Raw genomic sequence first — 13,049 nt, 5'->3', positions numbered from 1 at the left:
GATTCTTAGGCACACTTAAGTGAATAAAGAACCTTGACAGTATGCTGTCCCACACGTTTAAGGACAGAAGTTAGTGTAACACATTGTTTTCATATTTCATCTTATCTGTTTTGTAACTGTACTGACTTTTTAACTCCTGACCTTCTGTACTTATTAATGTCAAGTTTTAAGAGTAAAAATTACTGGTATATTAAGCAAATTTTTTCTCATATATTTCTAACTTTATTTTTTGTTATGGGGGACTTTTCCTTATTATAATGATAGCACAAGTGTCTGGAGAAATAAGCAAGATCATAGAGGAGCTTTCTTAATTGACTGAAGCCCTGAATAATTTGAAACCATTTTGAACTACTTGCATCATGGACAGCTCATTATAAATGAAGGCATTAATTTACTGGGTGAGTTTATGTAGAGTTTCAATATAATGATGTAATTGCTCACATTATTGTAAGTTTTAAGACTTCAGTTTTCTTTCAGTAGCAGCATATTTTCATAACATAAAAGTCTATCTTTTCCATTTTTTAAACGGAATGTTTTCACATGTATATGAGTGTATATAGGTGTAGAAATAGATATAGGTAGCCGGGTGCAGTGGCTCACATCTGTGAGACCGAGGCAGGCAGATCACAAGGTCAAGAGATCCAGACCATCCTGGCCAATATGGTGAAAACCTGTCTCTAGGAGAAATACAAAAATTAGCTGGGTGTGGTGGTGCGCACCTGTAGCCCCAGCTACTTGCGAGGCTGAGGGAGGAGAATCACTTGAACCCAGGAGATGGAGGTTGTAGTGAGCCGAGATCATCGCACCACTGCACTCCAGTCTGGCAACAGAGCAAGACTCCATCTAAATAAATAAATAAATAAATAAATAAATAAGAAAGAAATATAGGCACAGGCAGGTGGTCTTTCAGGTACGTAGTCTTTGTACGTTTGGATATATATCTAACCCATACACTTCAACTTTATATTCTAAATCAATTTAGATTCTGTTACAAGTGACTTTGAAGGATTTGATTGTTTTCTTTTGTAAAAATTAAATTTTGAATGTAACTTAGCTCCGAGTTACGGATATTCCCCACATTATGTGAGAACTAGTAGTCAAGAGGGGAAATCATGCTTTGCAATCATAAGACTAAATTAGAGTCTTGATTCTACAACTTACTAACTTTGGGAGACTAACTTGGGGAAAGTTTCTCTGAGTTATCTTGGAAAAATGAGTGTTAAATGCACTCTTGGCTGGGCATGGTGTCTCATGCCTGTAATCCCAGCACTTTGAGAGGTCAAAGCACGTGGATCACTTGAGGTCAGGAGTTTGAGACCAGCCTGGCCAACATGGTGAAACCCCGTTTCTACTAAAAATACAAAAATCAGCCAGGTGTGGTGGCACACACCTGTAGTCCTAGCTATAGCTACTCAAGAGGTTGAGGTTGGTGGATTGCTTGAGCACAGAAGTTCGAGGCTGTAGTGAGTTATGATTGTGCTACTGCACCCCAGCCTGGGCAACACAGCGAGACTCCATCTCAAAAATAACAACTAAAAAATCACTCTCATCCCTATCTACATCACAAGATTTTTGTGAAGGTTCATGGAGGTGATGTAGACAAAAGCCCTTATAAAACACTGGTTGCATACTTGTAAGCGAATAGGCCTCCAAATGACTGAAGTTGATCTGATGTTAGTACTTAAGGAGTGGTAGGCAGTGTGGCAATCATATATATATATATATATATATATATATATATATATATATATATACACACACACATATATATATGTATATGTATCCTACACTTTTTAATTCAGATAATAAAATAGACTAGAATGTGAGACATTATATATGTGCATTTTATATATATATATATATATATATATATATATATATATATATAATATATGTATGCATTGCGGAAAGTCAGGGACCCCGAATGGAGGGACCAGCTGAAGCCGCGGCAGAAGAATATAAATTGTGAAGATTTCATGGACATTTATTAGTTCCCCAAATTGATACTTTTGTAATTTCTTACATCTGTCTTTACTGCAATCTCTGAACATAAATTGTGAAGATTTCATGGACATTTATCCCTTCCCCAATCAATACTCTTGTGATTTCCTATGCCTGTCTTTACTTTAATCTCTTAATCCTGACATCTTTGTAAGCTGAGGATGAATGTCGCCTCAGGACCCTGTGATGATTGTGTTAACTGCACGAATTGTTTGTAGAGCATGTGTATTTGAAAAATATGAAATCTGGGCACCTTAAGAACAGGATAACAGCGATTTTCAGGGAACAAAGGAGATAACCTTGAAGTCTGGCTGCCTGTGGGCAGGCAGGACAGAGTCATATTTCTCTCATTACTGAAAATGGGTAAGATAAATATCACTGAATTCTTTTCCCAGTAAGGAATATTAATAATTAATGGCCCTGGGAAAAGAATGCATTCCCAGAGGAGGCCACTGAAATGGCCGCTCTGAGGGTGTCTGCCTTATGCAGATGTAGATAGGGATGAAACACACCATAGTCTCCTGTAGTGCCCCCAGGCTTGCTACAATTAGGAAATTCTAGTCAGACCGGCTCTCTGCTCTTGAACCTTGTTTATCAATGACAATGCGTGCACAGCTGGACGTGGAAGTTTATTAGTGATTCTAGTTTTGCCCTAACCTTCTGCCTTGTCATCTTTTGTCGCTCTTGAAGCATGTGATCTCTGTGACCCACACCCTATTCTTGCACTCCCTCCCCTTTGAAAATTGCTAATAAAAACTTGCTGGTTTTACGGCTCAGGGGGCATCATGGAACCTGCTGACGTGTGATGTCTCCCCTGGGCACCCAGCTTTAAAATTTCTCTCTTTTGTACTCTGTCCCTTTATTTCTCAGACTGGCCAACACTTACGGAAAATAGAAAAGAACCTATATGAAATATCGGGGGTAAAATTCCCCTGATAGTATGTATATATATAACATCTCACATTCCATTCTTTTTATCTGAATTTTTATGTTTTCAATTTAGCAATCTTTAACTCACTAATCTTGTATTTCGACGTGTCCAAATAACTTTTAAACCCATCCCAATGGGTTCTTAATAAATTTTTAAAATTTCTGTTTAATTGATGCATAAGAATTGTGTATATTTATGGGGTACAATATGATGTTTTGATGCTGGCTTTGTAAAATGAGTTTAGATGTACTTCAATTTTTTGAAATAGTTTGAGAAGGATTAGTATTAGTTCTTCTATAAATGTTGGTAGAATTCTGCTATGAAGCCATCTGTTCCAGAGCTTTTCTTTGGTGGGAGATTTTGTTATCATTATTATTATTATTGACTCAGTCTCCTTATTCCTTATTTAACGTTTGAATTTTCCATTTCTTTTTTTACTCAGTCTTGGTAGATTGTGTATGTCTAAGAACTTACTTATTTTTTCTGGATTATCGAACTTGATGTGGAACTCTAATTGTTCATAGTAGTCTCATGATATTTTGTATTTTGGTGGTAATATTTGTAACATCTTCTCTTTCATTTCTGATTTTATTTATTTGAGTCTTTTTTCTTTTGTCTTTAGTCTTGCTAAAAGTTTGTTAATTTTGTTTATCTTTTCAAAGAACGACTTGTAGTTTAATTCATCTGTTTTATTGTCTTTATTGTCTCTATTTCATTTATTTCTCCTCTGATATTTCTTATTTCCATATTTCTACTGACTTTAGACTTAGTTTATTCTTTTTCTAGTTTTTTGATGTGTAATATTATTTATTTGAGATGTTTCTTTTTTGATGCAGGCATTTAATCCTATAAACTTCAAATTTAGAACTACTTTTGCTGCATCCCATAAGTTTTGCTATCCTGTGTTTCCATTTTCATATGTCTTAAGATATTTTTAAATTTTACTTTTAATTTTTATCTTTGACCCATTTGTTGTTGGTGAGCATGTTGGTTAAGTTCCATGTATTCATGAATTTTCCAAAACTTTTCATGTTACTGATTTCTACTTTTATTCATTTGTGAACAGAAAAGATAGCTGATATGATTTCAAGCTTCCTAAATTTGTTTATACTTGTTTGTGGCCTAACATGTGATCTCTCCTGGAGAATGTTTCATGTGAACTTTAGAAGAATGTGTATCTTACTGCTGCTGGATGAAATTTTCTGTATTTGTCTATTAGGTCTATTTGGTCTAAAGTGTTGTCCAAATCCATTGTTTCCCTACTGATTTTCTGTCTAGATAATTTATCCATTGTTGAACATGAGTGTCTTGAATTCATCTATCATTATTATCTTGCAGTGTATCTCATACTTCAGATCTATTAATATTTGCTTTACATAGTTAGGTGCGCCAATGTTGGGTGCATACATACTTAAAATTCTTATGTCCTCTTGATGAGTTAACGTCTTTATCATAATATAATGACCTTCTTTGTCTCTTCTTACAGTTTTTGACTTAATTTTATTTTGTCTGATATGAGTATAGTTACTTCTATTTTCTTGTGGTTATCATTTGGTTGGGATACCTTTTTTAAATTATTATTTCTTTCCTCTCAGTTTATGTGTGCCCTTAATCTTTGTAGGGAGCATATTATTCAATCTTGTCTTTTTATCCATTCAGCTACTCTATGTCTTTTGATTACAGGTTTTAATCCATTTACATTTGAAGTAGTTATTGACAGGTAAGAACTTACTACTGCCATCTTGCTAATTTTTTTTTTTAGTTTTGTAGTTCTTTTGTTTCACTCTTCCAGCCTTGCTGCCTTTTTGTGTGATTTGTTCTATTTCTGTGGTGATATGCTTTGATTCCTTTCTCTTTTGTGTATCTACTAGAGATTTTTTTCTTTGTGGTTACCATAAAGTTTGGATTAAAACATCTTAAAGTTATAATGCCCTAATTTAAGCTAATAGTATCTTAACTTCTATTGCATACAAAGAGTCTACGCTTTTATTTCTCTCCTGAAATTTTATGCTATTGATGCATTCTTTACATCTATTTATATTGTATATCTGTTGACTGTTTATAGTTGTTTTCAATAGTTTTGTTTTTTAATTCTTATACTAAAATTAAGAGTGATTTACATACCGCCTTTACAGTATTAGAGTATGCTGAATTTGACTATATATTTACCTTTACCAGTGAATTTTGTACCTTAATATGTTTTCACATAGTTACTTATTATCTTTCTATTTCAATCCAAAGAATTCTCTTAAGCATTCTTGTAAGGTCAGTCTCCTGGTGATGAACTCCCTCACCTTATTTGTCTTGGAATTTCTTTGTCTTTATTTCATTTATGGAGGACAGCTTTACTGGGCAAAATATTCCTGATTTGTTTTCTTTTAGAATTTTGTGTATGTCACTTTACTCTCTCCTTGCTTGCAAACTTTTTGTTGAGAAGTCTACTGATAGCCTTATAGAATATCCTTTCTATATGACAAGTTTCTTCTCTCTTCCTTTATTCAAGAGTCTCTTTTCTCTCTTTCCTAATTTTTGACAATTTGATTATAATGTGTTTCAGAATATTTCTTTTTTAAAATTGATCTTGCTAGGAAAGCTTTGAGCTTCCTGAAACTGTATATTCATATTGCTTCCAAGATTTGGGAAGTTTTCAGACAGTATTTCTTTAAGTAAACGTTCTACCTCTTTGTCTCTTCTCTTTATGGTATTCTAGTAGTTTGTATACAGTTGGTCTTTCATATTTGCTTGTTCTGCATCCAGGGATTCAACCTACCACTGATGGAAAATATTTTTTAAAAACAATAAAAATAACAATACAACAATAAAAATAATACTAGAAAACAATACAGTATAATAACTATTTATATAACTTTTATATTGTATTAAGTACTGTAAGTAATGGAGAGATTATTTAAAACCTATTGTGAGGGTATGCATAGGTTATATAAAAATACTATGCCATTTTATATATGGGACTTGAGTATTAGCAGATTTTGATATTCATGAGGGGTTCTGGAACCAATTTCCTGTGGATACCAAGGGATAACTATATTCATATATTTGTTAGTTTCCCATAGGTTCCTATGCTTTCTTCACTCTTTTCAATATATTTTTATTGCTCTAATTGGTTAATTTCAAGTGACCTACTTTTGGGTTCACTAATTCTTTCTTCTGCATGATCAAGTCCCCTGTTAGAACTAAGTTTTTCAGTTCTGTTGTATTATTCATCTGTTCTAGGGCTTCTGCTGAGTTCTTTATGTTTTCTATTTCCATATTAAACTTCTTTTTTTGTTGATTTAATATTTTTATAATTTTAGCTGTCTATGTGTATTTTCTTGCATCTCATTGAACTTCTTTAGGATAATTGTTTTGAATTATTTTTCAGACAATCCACACATCTCCATTTCTTTGGAGTCAATTATTGAAGTTCTATTAGTTTCCTTTGGTGGTATAATGTTTGTGTGATGATTTGCTATCTGTGTAGCTTTGCATTGATGTCTGTGCATTGAAAGGAGCAAATTCATCTCTCAGGCTTTACAGATTGGATGTGCCAACTTAAAATCCTCTCCTATTAGGTCTTGGGTTGAGGAGATTGCCTCTGGGATTGTGGTAGGCAGTAGAGTGGGATTGGATCCAGGTCATGTGGCTGATGTTGGGTCGACAGTAGACACTATAATCAACAGGCCTCTTTCCAGGGGTTCTCATGGGCATGAGTTCTATCTGGTCCCTGGGTGAACTGGACCATCTCTAAGATCTTGGTATGTGGAGCTGGTGTTGAGATGATGTTCTGCTTCAGAATTTACCTAGTATGCTGATGAGTGTGGCTTCTTCTGAGTCTCTGAGAGAGCTCCTGTTGGATCATTGGTTGGATTATCTTCCCTGGGGTGGTTGTACTGCCCTGGTCCATGATTGAAATGGCTGGAATTAAGATACAAGGTTGTTTCAGGGCCCACAGCTGAGACTGAGAACTTCAGACCAGTCTCCAGGATCATAAATAGGCATGTCTCCTGGTGGGTTCCTGGGTTAGCAGTCCTACTTTTAGACTGTAGTTGAGAAAGACTGGAGCCCATTTTTAAGGGTTATTCAAGATCTATAATGGGACCAAAGTCAGGGCATTACCTATAGGGGCACCACTGGACCTGTCTCCCTCTGGGTTCCCAGGCAAGCAGAACTGTTCTCAATCTCTACACAAAAGGGGCATAAGATCCAGGGCCATTTGAGGATCAACTTTGGGACAAACTTTGGGAAGCCTACCATGGAAACTCAGGTGGGCATGCCTCCCAGTGGAATCCTAGTTGGGCAGAACTGCTTCCAGACCACAGCTGGGAGAGGCTAATGAATTCAGGCTTCAGGGCTAATTCACAATATGCTGTAAGATTGATGTTGGCAAGCCTGACTTGGTGGCATGGGTGGATGATATTCCTGGCCAGTTCCCTAATCAGACAGAATTGTTCCCAGACCACAGCTAAGATGGGGCTGGAGCTGAGATTCAGAACCCATTTGGGAACTGTTATAGGATGGAGGCTGGCAAGCCTGTCCAGGTGCATCTCCTGAGATTTCCAAGCAGTACTAAGCTAGGAGTACAGCTGAGGGGGTGTTGGAGCTGAGTTACAAAATATCTTTTGGGTTCAGTGCTGGGACCAATGTTGGCAGGCCTGTCTGCCCAGACACTAGTGTGCATGATTCCTCCTAGGCCCATTAGCAAATAGTTTCAGTAGCAGGGTCAAGGCCAAATAGGGCTGGAGTCAAACCCTTTAAAGAACAGAGACGTTTCTGAATCTAAACCTTGGAGCATGGTGAATGCATCTGCCATGTGGGTGCATATCTGCACTCTCAAAGTGACACTCCTAGGTTTTCAGCTACTCTAGGATTTCACAACCTCCTGCCTGAAACCCAAGGCTCCCATAAAGAGATTTTTGCTTGTGGAGGGTGCAGAATTCTTGTTGTCGTCAGGGAAAGGAGGGGGTGACCTCCTATTTTGCTATCTTACTCATATCTCCAAGGTCTTAATGAGTTCTTAATATCATATATTTTATTTTTTAGTTTATAATATCCTTTCAATTACTTTTAGTAAGTTCTGGTTCTTTGTTGAAAATCCTCTGAATTTTTATATATTTTTACATTCTTTCTTCTGTTTTCTGAATGTACCCAACAGTTACTTTAAATTCATCATCAATTAATACAGTAGTTTGATCACAAGTTGCTCTTGTGTTCTTCCCTGTTACTTATCGTTTATGGCATCTTATTCTTCATGTGGTGGATTTATTGCACTCAGGATCCTGAGTTTTACCCCTTCCTCTGTCCTCACATTTCTCCTTTTAACTTCCCAGTGTCCTTCCATTGGGCAGAGTGTTCTGCCACTTGAATCTAGGCGTAGCCACAGGGCTGGTTTTGGCCATGTTAGCAAAATGGCACAAGCAAAGGCTTGGAAAAGTGCCTGTGTGTATCGTCTTGCCCATTTGCTCCTCTGTCCTTGTCACAAGAATAGGTACACATGAGCTTGCTGGGGAACGAGGCACAAGGAGCAGAGCCAAAACCACAATTTTATTTCACCCAAGTCAAACATCTCTTGGCCAACTGTCAGTCAGGGGAGACTCTGAAAACTGCCCATTTGAGGTTAGTCCAACTCATTGACTCCAGAACTCATGACTTATGTAATTATTGTATGGCCTTAAAGCTGAGTGGGTTTTTTTTGGTACATGGAATTATTGTGACAATATAAAACTGATACTTTAAATATATTCATTACATTTCAGTTGTGTGCTAGACATGGTTTATTTTAAAAAATTAGAAGCTTCAGATTACAATGTCTACAAGAGATATTGTATCAACACTTTGCTAATCAAAGACTAGAGGCTCATTATCTTGTTAGTTATGAACTTAGCTGGATCAAGGCTGGGTTAAAGTTTCATTAAAACTTTGTCTATCTCTGGTTAGTTCCTGTCCCCAAGAATATGGATTTCAAGGGTTTATTTGAAATCATGATGATTTCGGCTCCTCAGTACCCAGAAATCTGGACCTTTGGCTTTGATTCTCGGAGAAATCACACATCCCTTGGTCAACTACCTGTCAGGGGAGACTCTGAAAACTGCCCATTTGAAGTTAGTCCAACTCATTGATTCTAGAACATACGACTTATGTAATTATTGTGTGGCCTTAGAGTTGAGGAATTTTTTGTTTGTTTGTTTTTTGGTTTTAGGTCTATAGTCTTCCTCCATGAACAGCTTCAGAATGTGGCAAATGCCTTAAAGGAGATGCCTGCTGGGAGTTTAAAGCCCCTCAAATCTCTAATTTTGTCAATTCTAGCCACCAATGGTTATACTATTTCTATCTCCTTAAAAGGGGCTCCTCTAGAGTCAGACCATCTAGCTGTGTCCATATCAGCAAAACCTGCAGGAAATAAACAACTGGAGATTTTCTTTTTTTTAAGTTTTATTTTACTTTTAATTGACAAATAATAATTGCATATACTTACAGAGTACAAATTGATATTTTGATACATGCATGCATTGTAGAATGATCAAATAGGGAAATTAGCATATCTATAACCTCAAATTTTGTGTTTTCTTTGCAATGAGAACATTTAAAATGATCTGTTTTCACTATAAATGTACAATACATTCTTATCAAATATAGTCACCTTGTTCTGCAAGAGAACACCAGAATTTCTTCCTCCAACTAACTGTAGCTTTGTACCCATTGAACAACATCTCCCCTTCCTCCATCTACCTCCCACTTCCTGCATCTGGTAACCACTTGCTACTTGCCACTTCTGTGAATTCAACTTTTTTAGGTTTCACATATAAGTGAGATCATGTGGTATCACTTTTCATTCAGCGCTAATTATTGTTCTTAGAGTGTCCTCCTGGAAGACCTACTAAGCATTTTGAAAGTCTACTAAGCATTTTGAAACATCACATTATGGAGCTATTATGACTTAGCTTTTTAGCCACCCCAGAGAGCCTTGGGCCCAGGCAGAGAACTGTTGTAGGGGTGGAGCCATGGCAGAGAACCCAACTAGGGCAATTTACAGTGGTGTTTTGGGGACAGAACCACCTCAAAGAGCCCCAACTACAGCAATGTCTGGTGGAGCTATGGGCCCAGGGTTACCTCCTTGATTTGTGGGGCCACTGGTGGACACCTTATGGGCTGTGTCTAAATGCCATGGGAATGGGGCCATTCAGAGTTTTGGGGGTCAAAACCCTGGGCCAATTCTCTCAGAACATGAGACATGGAGTCAAATAAGCTTATTCTCAAGCCTTAATATTTAATGTTGTTCACCCAACAGGGTTTTGAACTTACTTGGGACTATTAATAGTTACCCCTTTCTTCCTTCCTATGTATCCCTTTTAGAATGGGAATGTCCATCCTGTACCTATTTCACTGTTGTATTTTGGAAGCACATAACTTGTTTGATTTCATAAGCTCACAGCTTGAGATAAATTTGCCTCAAGATGAATCATTTCTTGAGTCTTATCTATATCTGATTTAGGTGACATTTAGATGAGACTCTGGACTTCTTTAGACTTTTGAGTTGATACTGGCTATTGAGATGGAATGGAATGCATTTTGCGTGTGAGAAGGACATAAATTTTGGGAAGCCAGGAGTGGAATGCTATGGTTGAACATTGGTTTCACCCCCAAAACTCCTATATTGAAACCTAGTAAGAGATGATTAAATCATGATGGGATTAGTGTCCTCATATATGAGACCTAAGGGAACTTGTTCACTCCTTCTGCCATGTTGGGACACACAGAAAGTGCCTCTGTGACAAACTAAGCCCTCACCAATCAATGAATCTGCCAGCACGTTGATCTTGGACTTCCCAGACTCCGGAACTATCAGTGAAAAATGTCTGCTGTTTGTAAATTACCCAGGCTCAAATATTTTGTTATAGAAACCCAAATGGACTTAAACACATGTATTTAGCTAATACAACTATAACAGTGTGTAGGGAAAACAACTTAGTAAGTAATAAATTGAAAGAGAAAATATTTGGTTAATTCTTTTCATAAGTATGTTGTGCATGAAAAACAAATGCACTGGATCCCATTGTTCAGGTCCAATTTCCTCTCCATGGGTTTTGTAAACTCTCTGTAAAACATTAACAATTAATGGAAGTCAAGAAAGTAAAAAACTCACTTTCTGATTTAGAAGCAAAAATCTCATATTATTTGAACAATATCATTCATTAGATTTCCTCCTTGCATCTTTAAATCGCATCTTGCATGCCATGACCATCGAGTACTGAAGCTATGTCACGGTTTTGTTGATTGTTATTTTTCTCAGTCTTGGATTCTACTTTTGCAATCAACCCCTAGCTTAGATAACATCAGTCTGACATCACTGGGTTTTGTGGCTAAAACTATATTATGTAATCTTTACTTTCAAATGCTGACATCTTTTCACAAAGAAACTAAAACTTCAATTTCATTCTTAAGACATTAGGCAGGCCGGGCGCGGTGGCTCTCGCCTGTAATCCCAGCACTTTGGGAGGCTGAGGTGGGTGGATCACGAGGTCAGGAGATCGAGACCAACCTGGCTAAAATGGTGAAACCCCGTCTCTACTAAAAATACAAAAAAAATTAGCCGGGCATGGTGGCAGGTGCCTGTAGTCCCAGCTAGGCCGGAGGCTGAAGCAGGAGAATGGTGTGAACATGGGAGGAGCAGCTTGCAGTGAGCCAAGATCGTGCCACTGCATTCCAGCCTGGGCAACAGAGCGAGACTCCGTCTCCAAAAAAAAAAAAAAAAAAAAAAAAAAGACACTAGGCAAAAACCTGGACCAATAAAATATGATAAATGTTCAGAATCTCGAAGGAAAAAGTTTGCTTTGATTTTTAGTGGTTTAATTAGGCTGCATTGACAGGGAGCCAATGGGTGTAGTACAAAGGGTTTGGAGTCTGAAGATCCATTCCTGAGTCTGGAGTCCGTAGGCCTGGACACATTTTGTAAAACCAGAGTTTCCTCAACTGGAAAGTGAAAGTTATGAAGTTGTGATGGGAAGATTTAAGTAAGATAATAGAAACAAGACCATGCTATACAAATGTTTAAGTTATAAATTAAAATATTAAAAATTGCCCAATTCCCCAGTACAAAAAGAACTAATTTGGTGAAACACTGTCTTTTATGTACAGTCATAGAAAATCCTGAGCTGAGAGGTTCCCTCGTTGGATGGGACCAGGATGTGGAGCTTCATTCAGAGGAGGAGGGAATGTTCACAATGCAGATGACGGTGTCAATGCACAATGAAGTATTTAGAAACCATTCATCACCAAAGAGGGATTGTAATTTTAGAATTTTTCAGAACCATAATTTCTTAGTATAACTTTGCAAGAAAATAAGCTTTAACAACAAAAGAATGTAAAATACCTGATCCAGCACAGCAAAGGCAACCTTGTGGCTTGCTGACTCATTAAGTACCCATGCTACTTTATGAAACACATGTGAGTTGCATAGATTTATTAAATACTAATACTTTGAGTAAATATGGACATAGCCCTGCAGAATTGTGGAATATGACATATTTTAAAACACAGTTTTTACCTGTGACTGTAAAACATGCATAAATTAGGTTGGAAACCTTGAGGTGGTAGCGAGTGTTTTGAAACATTAGAGATTGCACATTTACAAATCCACCAACTATAAATGTGATTTTTGAGTGTATATGTAGTTTAAATATATAATTATGCTTATTCCATTGCACCTGCAACACCCAGTTCAACAAATATTTATTTTCTAGGATCTGGAGAGTTAAGATAAAAACTACCTTGATCATGACATGTAGGAGTTCAAAGTCTCATGTGGGGTGTGAACATCTAAATAGATAGTTCTAATTACTGTGTTGGGAAACTGGGGTCCTGTATGATGATCTTAGCCTACAGAGAAGAGGAGCACCTCTCCTGACTGGTCTAGAGAGAGCATTCAGTAGAAGTGAAGGTGTAACAATATGTGTCTCTGGTGAAAGGATGCCTGAGTTTGAGATATAAAAAGGGGTTTTGCCTGGCAAGGGGATACAGTGAGAAGTTGTGAGTTACACAACTGAAGTTTATTAGAAATAGAAGGGTAAAGGATAATCATACACAGGCAGAAACCCAAACACAAATGTTTATGTCCAAACAT

The sequence above is a fragment of the Gorilla gorilla genome, chromosome 8 (assembly GCF_029281585.2).
Source record: "Gorilla gorilla gorilla isolate KB3781 chromosome 8, NHGRI_mGorGor1-v2.1_pri, whole genome shotgun sequence".
NCBI classification, from domain to species: Eukaryota; Metazoa; Chordata; class Mammalia; order Primates; family Hominidae; genus Gorilla; species Gorilla gorilla.
Note: the sequence above shows the minus strand (reverse complement) of the source record.